At 41.8% G+C, this 16,072-nt stretch overlaps 1 long non-coding RNA gene across 1 annotated transcript; it reads right to left on the bottom strand.

Annotated features, from left to right (window-relative positions):
• Nucleotides 1-14,815: 14,815 nt before the first annotated feature.
• LOC106611216 (uncharacterized) lies at nt 14,816-15,457 on the bottom strand. The gene is made up of 2 exons (XR_001330078.2): nt 15,399-15,457; nt 14,816-15,128 (listed from the first exon to the last, which is right to left on the bottom strand). It is a non-coding gene; the product is annotated as an uncharacterized lncRNA (long non-coding RNA).
• Between the last annotated feature and the right edge of the window lie 615 nt (nt 15,458-16,072).

Below are 16,072 nucleotides of genomic sequence, written 5' to 3'. Positions count from 1 at the left end.
ATAAAAATGTCTTGTCTTAGGTCAGTTAGGATCACCACTTTCTTTTAAGAATGTGAAATGTCAGAATAATAGTACAGAATGATTTATTTCAGCTTTTATTTCTTTCATCACATTCCCAGTGTGTCAGAAGTTTACATACACTCAATTAGTATTTGGTAGCATTGCGTTTAAATTGTTTAACTTTGGTCAAACGTTTCGTGTAGCCTTCCACAAGCCTCCTACAAGAAGTGGAATTTTGGCTCATTCCTCCTGACAGAGCTGGTGTAACTGAGTCAGGTTTGTAGGACTCCTTGCTCGCACCAGCATTTTCAGTTCTGCGGACAATTTTCTGTAGGGTTGAGGTTAGGGCTTTGTGATGGCCACTCCAATACCTTGACTTTGTTGTCCTTAAGCCATTTTGCCACAAATTTGGAAGTATGCTTGGGGTCATTGTCCATTTGGAAGACCCATTTACGACCAAGCTTTAACTTCCTGACAGATGTCTTGAGATGTTGCTTCAATATATCCACATCATTTTCCTGCCTCATGATGCCATCTATTTTGTGAAGTGCACCAGTCCCTCCTGCAGCAAAGCACCCCCACAACATGATGCTGCCACCCCTGTGCTTCACGGTTGGGAGGGTGTTCTCGGCTTGCAAGCCTCCCCCTTTTTCCTCCAAACATAACGACGGTCATTATGGCCAAACAGTTCTATTTTGTTTCATCAGACCAGAGGACATTTCTCCAAAAAGTATTTGTCCCCATGTGCAGTTGCAAACTGTTCTGGCTTTTTTATGGTGGTTTTGGAGCAGTGGCTTCTTCCTTGCTGAGCGGCCTTTCAGGTTATTTTTATTTAAAAAAAAATTATTTCACCTTTATTTAACCAGGTAAGCTAGATGAGAACAAGTTCTCAATTACAACTGCGACCTGGCCAAGATAAAGCAAAGCAGTGCGACACAAACAACAACACGAGTTACACATGGAATAAACAAGCGTACAGTCAATAACACAATAGAAAAAAACGAAAGTCTTTATACAGTGTGTGCAAATGGCGTGAGGAGGTAATGCAATAAATAGGCCATAGTAGCGAAGTAAATACAATTTAGCAAATGAACACTGGAGAGATAGATGAGCAGATGGTGATGTGCAAGTAGAAATACTGGTGTGCAAAAGAGCAGAAAAGTAAATAAAAACAATATGGGGATGAGGTAGGTAGATTGGGTGGGCTATTTACAGATGGGCTATGTACAGCTGCAGCGATCGGTAAGCTGCTCAGATAGCTAATGTTTAAAGTTAGTGAGGGAAATATAAGTCTCCAGCTTCAGCGATTTTTGCAATTCATTCCAGTCATTGGCAGCAGAGAACTGGAAGGAAAGGCGGCCAAAGAGGTGTTGGCTTTGGGGATGACCAGTGAGATATACCTGCTGGAGCATGTGCTACGGGTGGGTGTTGTTTATGTGACCAGTGAGCTGAGATCGAGCAGAGACTTATAAATGACCTGGAGCCAGCGGTCTGGCGACAAATATGTAGTGAGGGCCAGCCGACTAGAGCATACAGGTCGAGGTGGTATTAGTATAACGGGCTTTGGTGACAAAACGGATGGCAATGTGATAGACTGCATCTAGTTTGCTGAGTAGAGTATTGGAAGCTATTTTGTAAATGACATCGCCGAAGTCGAGGATCGGTTGGATAGTCAGTTTTACGAGGGTATGTTTGGCGGTGTGAGTGAAGGAGGCTTTGTTGCAAAATAGGAAGCCGATTCTAGATTTAATTTTGGATTGGAGATGTTTAATGTGGGTCTGGAAGGAGAGTTTACAGTCTAGCTAGACACCTAGTTATTTGTAGTTGTCCACATATTCTAAGTTAGAACCGTCCAGAGTACTGATGCTCAACGGGCGGGCGGGGGCGGGCAGCGAACGGTTGAAAAGCATGCATTTGGTTTTACTAGCGTTAAAGAGCAGTTGGAGGCAACGGAAGGAGTGTTGTATGGCATTGAAGCTCGTTTGGAGGTTAGTTAACACAGTGTCCAAAGAAGGGATAGATGTATACAGAATGGTGTCGTCTGCGTAGAGGTGGATCAGGAAATCACCCACAGCAAGAGCGACATCGTTGATATATACAGAGAAAAGAGTCGGCCCAAGAATTGAACCCTGTTGTACCCCCATAGAGACTGCCAGAGGTCCTGACAACAGTCCTTCCAATTTGACACACTGAACTCTGTCTGAGAAGTAGTTGGTGAACCAGGCGAGGCAGTCATTTGAGAAACCAAGGCTGTTGAGTCTGCCGATAAGAATACGGTGATTGACAGAGTCGAAAGCCTTGGCCAGGTCGATGAAGACGGCTGCACAGTATTGTCTTTTATTGATGACGGTTATGATATCGCTTAGTACCTTGACCGTGGCTGAGGTGCACCAGCTCGAAAATTGAATTGCACAGCGGAGAAGGTACGGTGGGATTCAAAATGATCATTGATCTGTTTATTAACTTGGCTTTCAAAGACTTTAGAAAGGTAGGGCAGGATGGATATAGGTATATAACAGTTTGGGTCTAGAGTGTCACCCCCTTTGAAGAGGAGGATGACTGCGGCAGCTTTCCAATCTCTAGGGATCTCAGATGATACGAAAAACAGGTTGAACAGACTGGTAATAAGGGTTGCAACAATGGCGGCGGATAATTTTAGAAAGAGAGGGTCCAGATTGTCTAGCCCAGCTGATTTGTACGGGTCCTGGTTTTGCAGCTCTTTCAGAACATCTGCTATCTGGATTTGTATAAAGGAGAAGCTGGGTAGGCTTGGGCAAGTAGCTGCAGGGGGTGCAGAGCTGTTGGCCGAGGTTGGGGTAGCCAGAAGGAAAGCATGGCCAGCTGTAGAGAAATGCTTACTGAAATTCTCGATTATCGTGGATTTATTGGTGGTGACAGTGTTACCTAGCCTCAGTGCAGTGGGCAGCTGGGAGGAGGTGCTCTTATTCTCCACGGACATTACAGTGTCCCAAAAGTTTTTGGAGTTAGAGCTACAGGATGCAAATTTCTAGCTAGCCTTTGCTTTCCTGACTAACTGCGTGTATTGGTTCCTGACTTCCCTGAAAAGTTGCATATGGCGGGGACTATTCGATGCTAGTGCAGTCCGCTACAGGATGTTTTTGTGCTGGTCGAGGGCAGTCAGGTCTGGAGTGAACCAAGGCCTATATCTGTTCTTAGTCCTACAATTTTTGAAAGGGGCATGCTTATTTAAGATGGTGAGGAAAATAATTTTAACCTCTATGGGCTAGGTGGGACGCAAGCGTCCCACCCGTGGTGCACTCCATCAACAGCAGGTGCATTTCAAGAGCGGCAAATTTGAATCCAAATAAATGTCAAAATTCAAATTTTTCAAACATACAACTATTTTACACCCTTTGAAAGATAAACATCTCCTTAATCTAACCACGTTTTACGATTTCAAAAAGGTTTTACGGCGAAAGCATAAATTTAGAGTATGTTAGGACAGTACATTTACAAGAGTTGTGTGTAATGTTTTGTCAATTCAAAGACAGGGTCACCAAAACCATAAAACCAGCTAAAATGATGCACTAACCTTTTACAATCTCCATCAGATGACACTCCTAGGACATTATGTTAGACAATGCATGCATTTTTAGTTCTATCAAGTTCATATTTATATCCAAAAACAGCGTTTTACTATGGCATTGATGTTGAGGAAATCGTTTCCCTCCAATAACCGGCAGTCAAGTCAGTACCACAAATTAAATAATTAAAATTAGAAAACATTGGTAAAATATTATATTGTCATTTAAAGAATTATAGATTTACATCTCTTGAACGCAATCAACTTGCCAGATTTAAAAATAACCTTACTGGGAAATCACACTTTGCAATAATCTGAGCACTGAGCCCAGAAAAATACGCGTTGCGATACAGACTAGACGTCATGTTGGGGAGATCTAAAATCGAAAATACTATGTAAATAATCCATTACCTTTGATTCTCTTCATCAGATGTCACTTCCAGGTATCACAGGTCCATAACGAATGTAGTTTTGTTCAAAAAAGCTCATCATTTATGTCCAAAAATCTACGTCTTGTTAGCACATGATCTAAGCCAGCCGGACTTCTCGTCATGAACGAGGGGAAAAAATATATTTACGTTCGTTCAAACATGTCAAACGTTGTATAGCATAAATCATTAGGGCCTTTTTTAACCAGAACATGAATAATATTCAAGGTGGACGAATGCATTCTCTTTTATAAGGTATTGGAACGAGGGTACCCAACATGAACTCGCGCGCCAGGTGTCTAATGGGCCATCATCGTTCCATGGCTCTTGTTCGGTCAGATCTCCCTCCAGAAGACTCAAAACACTTTGTAAAGGCTGGTGACATCTAGTGGAAGCAATAGGAAGTGCCAAAATATTCCTCAGCCCCTGTGTTTTTCAATGGCATAGGTTTAAAGGTAATACAACACATCAGGTATCCACTTCCTGTCAGAAAATGTCTCAGGGTTTTGCCTGCCAAATGAGTTCTGTTATACTCACAGACACCATTCAAACAGTTTTAGAAACTTTAGAGTGTTTTCTATCCATATATAATAAGTATATGCATATTCTAGTTACTGGGTAGGATTAGTAACCAGATTAAATCGGGTACATTTTTTTTATCCAGCCGTGCAAATACTGCCCCCTAGCCCTAACAGGTTAAAGAACGACCAAGAATCCTCGACTGACGGGATGAGGTTAATATCCTTTCAGAGGTGGTCGTTTGACCGCGGACCCATAGTGGATGCAGTTAATCCCATAGAAAATCTGTGGAGGGAGCTGAAAGTTTGAGTTGCCAAACGTCAGCCTCGAAACCTTAATGACTTGAGAAGATCTGCAAAGAGGAGTGGGACAAAATCCCTCCTGAGATGTGTGCAAACCTGGTGGCCAACTACAAGAAACGTCTGACCTCTGTGATTGCCAACAAGGGTTTTGCCACCAAGTACTAAGTCATGTTTTGCAGAGGGGTCAAATACTTATTTCCCTCATTAAAATGGAAATCATTTTATAACATTTTTGACATGCGTTTTTCTGGATTTTTTTGTTGTTATTCTGTCTCTCACTGTTCAAATAAACCTACCATTAAAATTATAGACTGATCATTTCTTTGTAAGTGGGCAAACGTACAAAATCAGCAGGGGATCAAATACTTTTCCCCCCCACTTTAGATATTACCTGAATTACCTTGACTAACCTGTACCCTGGTGTCACGCCCTGACCTGAGAGAGAGGGTTTGTTTCTCTATGTGGTTAGGTCAGGGGGTGGGGTGGGCATTCTATGTTTTGTATTAGTTTGTGTTGGGCCGAGTGGTTCCTAACCAGAGGCAGCTGTCTATCGTTGCCTCTGATTAGGAACCATACTTAGGCAGCCTTTTTCCCCACCTGTGTTTGTGGGATCTTATTTTTGTATTGCTTTGTGTGCCTACAGAACGTGACGTTCGTATTTTCTTTGTTCATTACTTTTATCGTTTTCTGAGTAAAATAAATCTCAAGATGAACATATTCCACGCTGCACCTTGATCGACTTCTTTTGACGATCGTTACACCTGGCACATTGACTCGGTACCGGTGCCCTTTGTGTATAGCCTCGTTATTGTAAAATTATTGTTGCTCTTTTATTTTTTACTTTTGTTTATTTAGTAAATATTTAAAAACTTAACTGCATTGTTGTAAGTAAGCATTTCACGGTAATGTCTACACCTGTTGTATTCGGCGCATGTGACAAATAAAATTTGATTTTATTTGATTATCACGCCAAGCAGTCAGTCACGGGGAACGGTGGAGACGGTTGTTCTACAGCCGCAAGTGATAGAAGTTCCCTCTCCACCTCCACTGGAACCCCGCCCCCCATCTCAAGGTCATGTGTAGAGATCATAGGTCAGGGCCAGGGGAGTTCAGCCCCATTCATCATATCATGCTGTAAAAAATGGTTTTAATGTGATTTCACAGGACCAATCTGGCAGCCCCTTCAGCCATCCGTCTTCATAAAATGACTTTGTCAAAGAGCAGTGGAGCACAGTGGTTCTTATTAACCAGCCCAAATCATAGTTAACCTAGCAGAGGTGGATTGGCAACTTGCAGAGGATATCCATGAAACCCTGCATGAAAATGTATGCATTCACTGTCAGTTGCTCTGTATATGAGCGTCTACTAAATGACTAAAATGTAGTGTGTTCTGTATGCAGTATAATGTACAGTCAGTGACCAGTTTATTTGGTACCCCGCCCCGTTCACGAAAATGGTTCGTTCTTACAGACGGTGCGTCACGTGGCTTGCTACATGTGGACAACTGCGTGTCGAACATCTCATTCCCAAAGCATGGGCATTAATATGTAGTTTGTCCCCCCCTTTGCTGCTATAACAATCTCCACTCTTCTGGGAAGGCTTTCATCTAAATGTTGAACATTGCTGCAGGGACTTGTTTCCATTTAGCCACAAGAGCGTTAGTGAGGTCGGGCACTGATGTTGGGCGATTAGGCCTGTCTCGCAGTCGGCGCTCCATTTCATCCCATAGGTGTTCGATGGGGTTGAGGTCAGGGCTCTTTACAGGCCAGTCAAGTTCTTCCACACCGATCTCGACAAACCATTTCTGTATGGACCTTGCTTTGTGGATGGGGGCATTGTCATGCTGAAACAGGAAAGGGCCTTCCCCAAACTATTGCCTTTACAGTTGGCACATTGGGGCAGGTAGTGTTCTCCTGGCATCCGCCAATCCCAATTTCGTCCATCGGACTCCCAGATGGTAAAGCGTGATTCATCACTCTAGAGAATGCATTTCCACTGCTCCAGAGTCCAATGGCGGCGAGCTTTACACCACTCCAGCCGACACTTAGCATTACACATGGTGATCTTAGGCTTGTTTGCCGTTGATCGGCCATGGAACCCCATTTCATTAATCTCCCAACGAACAGTTATTGTGCTGATGTTGCTTCTAGTGGCAGTTTGGAACTTGTTAATGAGTGTTGCAACCGAGGACAGAAGACTTATCTGCTTCGCACTTTCTATGAGCTTGTATGGCCTACCACATCGCTGCTGAGCCATTGTTGCTCCTAGACGTTTCCACTTCACTATAACAGCACTTACAGTTGACCAGGTCAGCTCTAGCAGGGCAGAAATTTTACAAACTTACTTGTTGGAAAGGTGGCATCCTAAGATGGTGCCACATTGAAAGTCACTGAACTCTTCGGTAAGGCCAGTCTACTGCCAATGTTTGTCTTTGGAGATTGTATGGCTGTGTGCTTGATTTAATCACCTGTCAGCAAGGGGTGTGGTTGAAATAGCTGAATCCTCTAATTTGAAGGTGTGTCCACATACTTTTGTATATATAGTGTTTATAAAGCAGGCAGACAGGTATCGAGGCATTCAGTTACTATTCGATGGAACGTGAGAATGGGCAAAACGAGTGACCTAAGCGACTTTGAGTGTGGTATGATCGTAGGTGTCAGGCGCGCCGGTTCCAGTATCTCAGAAACGGCGGGCTTCCTGAGCTTTTCACGCACAACCAATATCTAGGGTTTACAGAGAATGGTGTGAAATCTTGACTGGTGTCAACGGTACAGGCTGGTGGCGGTGGTGTAGGTGTCATGGTGTGGGTAATGTTTTCCTGGCACATGTTAGGTCCTTTGATACCAATTGAGCAATGTTTCCATGTCCCAAATAATTCAGGCTGTTCTGGAGGCAAAGGGGGGTTCGACCCGGTACAAGATTGGTGTACCTAATAAACTGGCTACTGAGTGTATGCTACATTAGTATACAGTATGGTGAGTAGAATTTAATAGTTGAATATCAGTGTGCTGTAAGTGGTATGTAAACAAGGGCAATGCATAAACAATGCTATTTGGCATATTTGATTGAATCCATCCTGCTCTGTGTTGTTTTTCCAAATCCGAAGACAGGAAAAATGTGTTTTTAAGTGTAGCACTTGTACTGTGCTTTTGACTGGTGTGCTGAGCCAGCGGAATCTGTCCATGCAGGAGTTCTCAGTATTGTGGTTTCAATTGCTGCTGCTGTGTTTGATCTGTCTTTTATCTGCTTGAAGAACAGAGACTATGATGTGTGTCTGTGTGAGCGCATGCGTGCATGCGCAAGTGCGTCTGTGTGCTTGGGTGAGCCAAATATTCTATATTCAGAGAATCTGTGTGTGTGTGTGTGTGTGTGTGTGTGTGTGTGTGTGTGTGTGTGTGTGTGTGTGTGTGTGTGTGTGTGTGTGTGTGTGTGTGTGTGTGTGTGTGTGCTTGGCTGAGCAAATATTCTATTTTCAGGGTATCAAAGCGAGAGAGACAATGCTTATAATTACTTTTAATGTGTGCTTAGTTAAAGTATAGGCACCTTATACCTGAAATTGTGAAAATAATGTTTAATTTGATTGATCACGAATGGTGATTTCATCAGCAATCAATATATTTGCATTTCTATACAAGGTGTAGGCCATTTCTTTGTCTACACTTTTTATTTTTTTTATTTACTTATTTATTTAATCTTTATTTAACTAGGCAAGTCAGTTAAGAACAAATTCTTATTTACAATGACGGCCTGTTAAAATGAAGTGCTTTGTAACACCAAAACTAGTGGTAACTGAGCTGCCACCAACACGTAGGAAACAAAACCCTAATATTGCTGGAATATTGAAACACAATATTGAATCACCCTGAAATGTTTTGAAACAGTACATGGTGTGTTGTAACACCACCACGGGCGGATTGGCCATCTGGTAATTCTGATAAATACCAGATGGGCAGAACCATTTTATAGTGGAGTGGGCTGGTCGAAATTGACACACACCCCAATATTTTTTATATATATATAAAACAATGAATAAAACAACAATCTATAATCAGCCTTTGGCTGATCAGTGGGCCCAACCAAGATGGTTTTCTGATAGGATGAGTTGAGTTCACGCAACCATGTTTAAAGTCAAACGCGGCATCAGCAAAAAGACCTGAGGGGTATCTTACGAAGCAGATTTGAGGAGTTAGAAAGGTATTCTAACTTTGATCAACTCTAAGTTTGACTCGGCATAACCGGTCATACGAAAGTGCTTCACCTTTTAGCGAGGTAAATTTCTATGGCAACAAATCCTTCAGAACTAACCTGCTCAGGGGCAGGCTAACTGACAGCTAACTCCACTCACATTGAATTAAATTACTGAGCCATGAGTTGAGGACCAATGAAATCAGATTCCCTCCCTCTTGCAAAGATTGTGTCATCATCCCGTTCATTAAGGAAGACGACAGATTTAATATTTTATTAATCAAATGTTTTCGTGTTAAAAAATATTAATGTTAAAATAGTGTATATCACATTACAGTTACTAATGACAGAATGCATTTTAAACTTCACGTGCAGTAACACTTTGTATGACTAAATCAAATTATTTTATCGATAGGAGTGGGAAAAAGTTGCTTGTAGTTGTGCATTGATAAGCACATAAGTCTGCATTAACGATAAGCAATAAAATAAAGACGGCACTTCTAAAAGCCTATTTCACACCATAGCCTGCTGAATTTGCAAGATAACTTTTCTTTCATTTTGATATGAGCACAAATTAAAATGTGGCACTGACTCGCCCCTGGACTGATGTTTTAGCATTGTCTCATTGAAGAGTTCAGAGTTCGACTAGCAGCATGCGGACAAGAAATATCCACCGTCGTCGTAGGGATGAAGCCTGAGCTGGAATGTGAAGCTGACTGAAGCTGGGTAGCTTCAGAAAACCCTGAGTAGATCAAACGTACTTCGTAGGATACTCATCTGCTCCGACTCTCATCAGTTAGACAGCCAAGATCATGGATCGTAAAAAACGGAAAGGGTGCCTATACGCATAAAAAGAGAACATTCTACATAGTCACCTCACTCAAAACATCCTACTTTTAGTGTCTGCGCTGCCCCTGTGCCTGTGCCCTCGCTGTGGCCTGCTGCTGTGATGAGCGAGCCACTCTCCTGGCCCCCCATGCGCTTGATAGAAAAATGCTTTCTGATTTCAAAATGCAATTGTGGGAAAAATAGAATTTTGGAAACTTCACCCCTTGTCCCTGTAGGTTTTTTTTTCTTCTCAACTCTCAATATTCACCTCAATCGCAACTATTTAACATCCAAGATATTTGATATGGCTTTGAGATATGGAGCGGCGGACCACAAAATGCACAACAGCCATTGCGAGGGCATAGGCCTATATGTCTCATGAGTAGTAGTCTAACTGAAATAATACATAATTTACTGTTGAATGTATACATGGTTACTAGCAGTGGGTATTATATGTGGAGTTACGATCTCGTGTTTTGAGTTTCCACTTCATCAGGTGTTGAAGCCCAAATTAATTAGCATATTATATTATTTAATCTACATGAATATGTAATTAATCTCTATTGAACAAATAAAAAAATAAATAGTAGTCCTATTTTAGCAGTAAAATACAGCAACTATTGTCTAATTGCCAACAAAAAATGATTGACAATCACTGGATTAGGTTGCAGAAGAAATTCCTGCATGGATGTGTTAGATGAAATAACATACAGTTTTTCTTGAATACCTCAGTAGTCTATTTATTATACTTCTTAATACAGCACTATGAATTACTTTATACGATGATTACTCATGATTTGGTTGTGGTGCCACCAACTGTAAAAGTTAGTGGCACCAGTGACACCAGGGGAAAATATTCGTCTGGAGAGCTGTAGTAGTAATTAACACTTAGGATAGGTGTTGATTCAAGGGAACACATATAACAGGCATTAATTTGCAATATATCCTAAGTCGTTAGCTTGGCTTTTATAAAGTATAAGATTTAAGCAGACAGAAGACCTGTTTATATCTGCGCAAACAAGCATCCTGTGTCCTGATCTTGTCCACATTCTGGTTGTGCCCACATTTTCAGAAATCCGTCTACACATGGTATTAAAATGTATCTAAGGTTACGTTTAGACAGGCAGCCCAATTCAGATCTTTTTTTCACAATTTCATCTTTTGACCAATTAGATCAGCTCTGAAAAGATCTGATGTGAAAATATCTGATGTGATTGGTACCGCTCTTCGTATTTTGCGATTTCAACCTCCCGACAACTGCCTTGGATTAATTTCTTTCCAACTCTCTCTTTCCCCTCCTTGCCTCTTTTGACCTCATCCTTTCTCAATCCCCTCCAACTCACAAGGCAGGCAATTCGCTTGACCTCATCTTTACTAGAGGCTGCTTGCCTACTAATCTCACTGAAACCCTCTTCCAGGTCTATGATCACTACTTTGTTTATTTTTCTGTCTCCCTTTCCTCCAACCCTAACCACTCATCCCCTACTCAGATGGTCATGCACCATCGCAATCTTCACTCTCTCTCTCCCACTACTCTCTCCTCTTCTATCCTATCATCTCTCCCTTCTGCTAAATCCTTCTCCCTTCTGTCTCCTGATTCTGCCTCTTTGACCCTACTCTCCTTCCTTTCCGCATCCTATGACTTGCACTGTCCCATTTCCTCCCGGCCGGCTCGACCCTCCCCTCCTGCTCCATGGCTGAGTGATTCATTGCAAGCTTACAGAACAGGGCTGTGGGTAACTGAGCAAAAATGGAGGAAAACTAAACTTCTGGAGGACCTATTTTTGTTTTACTCCATCCTCTCTAACTTCTCATACTCTGTATCCGATGCTAAAGCCACTTTCTACCATGCTAAATTTCAAGCTTCTGTCTCTAACCCTAGGAAACTCGTTTCCACCTTCTTCTCCCTCCATAATCCTCCACCCCCTTCCCCTCCCCCTCCCTCTTTGCGGATGACTTTGTCAACCACTTTGAAAAGAAGGTTGACAACATCCGCTACTCATTCACTTAGCCTATTGAGTCCACTGGTCTCACTCACACAGAACTACCCTACGCCTTGACCTCTTTCTCCCCTCTCTCTCCAGATGATATCCTGCGACTAGTGAGGACTGGCCGCCCGACAACCTGCCCTCTCGACCCCGTCCCCTCCTCCCTTCTCCAGACCATCACTGGAGACCTTCTCTCATTCCTCACTTCCTTCATGAACTCATCCCTCTGACTTCAAAATGGCCCGAGTCGCTCCCCTCCTCAAGAAACCAACAATCGACTCATCTGACGTCAAAAACTATAGACCTGTATCCCTTCTTTCTTTTCTTTCCAAAACACTTATCGCTGATCAACTTTCTTGTTATCTCTCTCGGAACAATCTTCTTGACCCCAACCAGTCAGGCTTCAAGATGGGTCACTCAACCGACTGCTCTTCTCTGTGTCAGGGAGGCTCTCCGCACTGCCAAAGCTGACTCTCTCTCCTCTGTTCTTATCCTCCTAGATCTATCCGCTGCCTTTGACTCCGTGAACCATCAGATCCTCCTCTCCACCTTGTCAGGGCTGGGCGTCTCAGGCTCTGCATACTCTTGGATTGCATCCTACCTGGCAGGCCACTCCTTCCAGGTGACGTAGAGAGGATCTGTGACTGCCCAACGTACTCTCACTACTGGTGTCCCCCAGGGCTCGGTTCTATGCCCTCTCCTCTTCTCTCTATACACCAAGTCACTCGGCTCCATCATATCCTCACATGGTCTCTCCTATCATTGCTATGCAGATGACACTCAACTACTTTTCTCCTTCTCCCCTTCTGACACCCAGGTGGTGACACATCTCTGCGTACCTGGCAGATATCTCAACTTGAATGTCGGCACACCACCACAGGCTCAACCTCGACAAGACGGAACTTATCTTCCTCTCGGGGATGGCCTGCCCGCTCAAAGACCTCTCCATTACAGTTGATATCTCCAGTGTTGCCTTCACAGAGTGTGACCCTGGACAATACCCTGTCGTTCTCTGCAACCATCAAAGCAGTGACTCACTCCTGCAGGTTCATGCTCTACAACATCCGTAAAGTACGACCCTACCTCACACAGGAAGCTGCACAGGTCCTATTCCAGGTACTTGTCATCTCCTGTCTGGACTACAGCAACTCCCTTTTGGCTGAGCACTATGCAACTCGCTTTTGGCTGACTCTACTGATATCTACTTTCAGACACATATTGATTTCATAAGTTAATATTGCCACCTGACCAGCTACCGGGCGGAGCTTGTCAGAAAGATCTGATCTCAGTCAGATCACAATACGTCTTTTAATCATCTACATCGGTGTAAAAATGTGGGTACAATCAAAATGTGGACCAGATCAGGACAACGGACGTATGTTAGCACCAGGTATAAACGGGGCTAGACAGACAGAGAACACGAAGAAGCACAGTGTGACAGCTGAGAAAGAAAGCACAACAGGGATGCAAACAAAATGTCTAGAGCAGAGGCCGAGTTATGGTAGTGAGTTGTATCTCCAGTGGTGTTTTTACATATTGTATTTGTTTTAAACATGAGCTGCAGTGTTTCCAATAGCATTTTTTTTTCAGCAGCCGTGGAAAAGTTTCAACATTTGAGAGGCCCTCCTGTTGGCCGCAGAGATAACATTTAACATTTCCTGCAATTTTACACATTTTGTCATGGGACCTTATTTATATTACATCATATTGGATGACTGTCATTCATATTCTATTCACCCAGCTCAATGTAACATCGATTGGTTTAGGCTACTACATGGTACTCTAATTTCCCCTATACTCATAATGACGTTTCTACAACCTAGCCTATGAATGAAAGTTTACAACGTACGTGCACAGGTCGAGAGACATATTTTAGTAGTCAAGGTGGCAGACAGTGACACATTCAATACTACATTGCACACTCTTGCAATCATTAGTCCAACAGCTGCAAAAAAGAGTTTCTATTGGGCAAATTCAGGTACGTTTATCCCCTTTCCATTCTATTCACTTCCTTTTAAGAAACATTTTTAAACAGAATTGGTGGAATAAATACACCCCTGATCACCCGTAAACAAAGTTCACTTTCATAGCAGCCACATACACACAGCATAAAGTCAGATTTACTTTAAGAAAAATGTTATAACCTTTGGTGTTCTTCGTCAGAATGCACTCCCAGGACTTCTACTTCAATAACAAATGAATCCTACAGACGAAGAACCATATATGTGACAATTTTTCCATTTTAAGATAATCAGTTATTTTTATATTATTCATTGTGTGTACCACATTGGGTGTTTTATGGTTGACAAATAATTCACCATACTCATATCTTCCAACAACAATTGATATTTTTTTTGTTATTTCAAAAAATACTTTTTTTTATTGCCGTTTTAATTTTTAGAATGTGGAAGAACAGTATATCTCCAGTGATGATTTCAGTTTGTGGAAGAACAGTATATGTGACATTTTGCATGACACTTGTAAGATGTCCTTTTTTAATACCTGATATGATGTTTTAAGTACTTTCAAGTACAGATGCCCTTCATGTAAATAACTTAAATGCAATATGTAGTTAATTCATTTAATGGAGGTTTATTTAAAGGTGGTCTATCAACTTTAGCACCGATGACTTTTCTTAAAAGTTGAGTCATGAAATCTTAGTCTCATTTAAAATGAAGCCCTCAATGTGAACATACCATAGAATAACTACAAAATAGAATACAATTAAATTAATTCAATCAAAAGAAGTACAACTTGTACATATCAAATATGGATCAATGTGATGTGCCAATATGCATGTCCATTATGCAGGTCCCTAAGGTCAATATTACAAAACGTTCAGAAAACCATTCTCTTTGCGTTTAACACTATGATCTGCAATTAAGTTTTGAATTGCGTTAAACCCATGCTAAAGGCAAGAAACGTCCTGTACTGAGGTGACAGCAGTAAATAAGTATTAACTGCTTAGAGTTGATGCTAAATGTGGTGACAGAGATGTATATTGTAATGAATAAAAAAGGGAATCATTAGGATATTTTATTGTTAGAACAACATGTTGCATGTTGATGGGATGTTAGTAAACTATTCTCTGTGCAATACATGTGACTTTTAACCACCTCACTGAAGTGGTCTGTAGTCCAGCTGGTCGCTTGAGAACAGAATCTGGGAGGTGACTGAAGTCTTCACATTGCATCCTCATCACCTTGAATGGTTTTGCTGGTTGTGCTTGTTGTTTCTCGTATGGGACAGTGTAGAAACTGTTGAACAGATGCAGCTTGCGCTCATCAATCAACTTTCCACAATCCTTTCTGCACGTCGTGGAACACGCTCTTCCCTGCAGGATACAGTGTAACGTTACATATAACTAGCTAGCTACTGTAGCCATGTCGAATCATCCGGTGGATGGACAAAAAGTAGCTAGCTATGTTTCTTCTATAATCTAGCAATAACATTTGTAACGATAATGTATAAGTTAGTAGCCAACGAACTTTAGCTAATATGTTTTCTCTATAGTTACAAATTAGACAACCCAGAACATACATGTTAGTTACTGTACTCTATAGCTAGCTAGCTTGATTGTTTGATATACGGTTCTTCCACATACCTCTTTTGGACAGCTTTTCCCAGTTTTTTCTTGACCCTTACGATTTGTATAGGGTTTTCCCGCATCCCGTAAGATCTTCCTTTGCCTGTCTTTCCATTCTTTTAGTTTTGTTTTACATTTCTTTCCCACATTTCGGTGATTTTCATCAGCAACAGAAAAGTTGTGCGCTTGTCCGTCCATTCTGAGTGGTGCACATAAACGGTTATTCCACGAGAGCCTATCTTTAAATTTAAACATATTGTTAATTAGCGCGTGGAAAGCTTGTGAAACCGGTTCACTATAGAAAAAGGGTGTCCAATAATGATTTTTCATGTATATCTCGTTTTTTTGAAAAATGTCACATATACGGTTCTTCGTCTGTAGGATTCAAATGTTGGTTTGGTCCCAAATAATCCATTGTTATATCCAAATAGCAATGTTTTGTTCGTGCGTTCAAGACACTATCCGAAATGGTAAATAAGGGTGACGAGCATGGCACATTTCGTGACAAAAAAATTCTAAATATTCCATTACCGTACTTCGAAGCATGTCAACCGCTGTTTAAAATCAATTTTTATGCCATTTTTCTCGTAAAAAACGATAATATTCCGACCGGGAAAGCGTGTATACGTACAAAGAGAGAGAAAATAAAAACATCTCGTGCCCTCGTGCACGAGCCTGAGTCTCAGAGTACT

The sequence above is a fragment of the Salmo salar genome, chromosome ssa09 (assembly GCF_905237065.1).
Source record: "Salmo salar chromosome ssa09, Ssal_v3.1, whole genome shotgun sequence".
Classification (NCBI taxonomy): domain Eukaryota; kingdom Metazoa; phylum Chordata; class Actinopteri; order Salmoniformes; family Salmonidae; genus Salmo; species Salmo salar.
The sequence above is the reverse complement of the archived record's forward strand: the minus strand, read 5'-3'. Positions and strand labels throughout refer to the sequence as shown.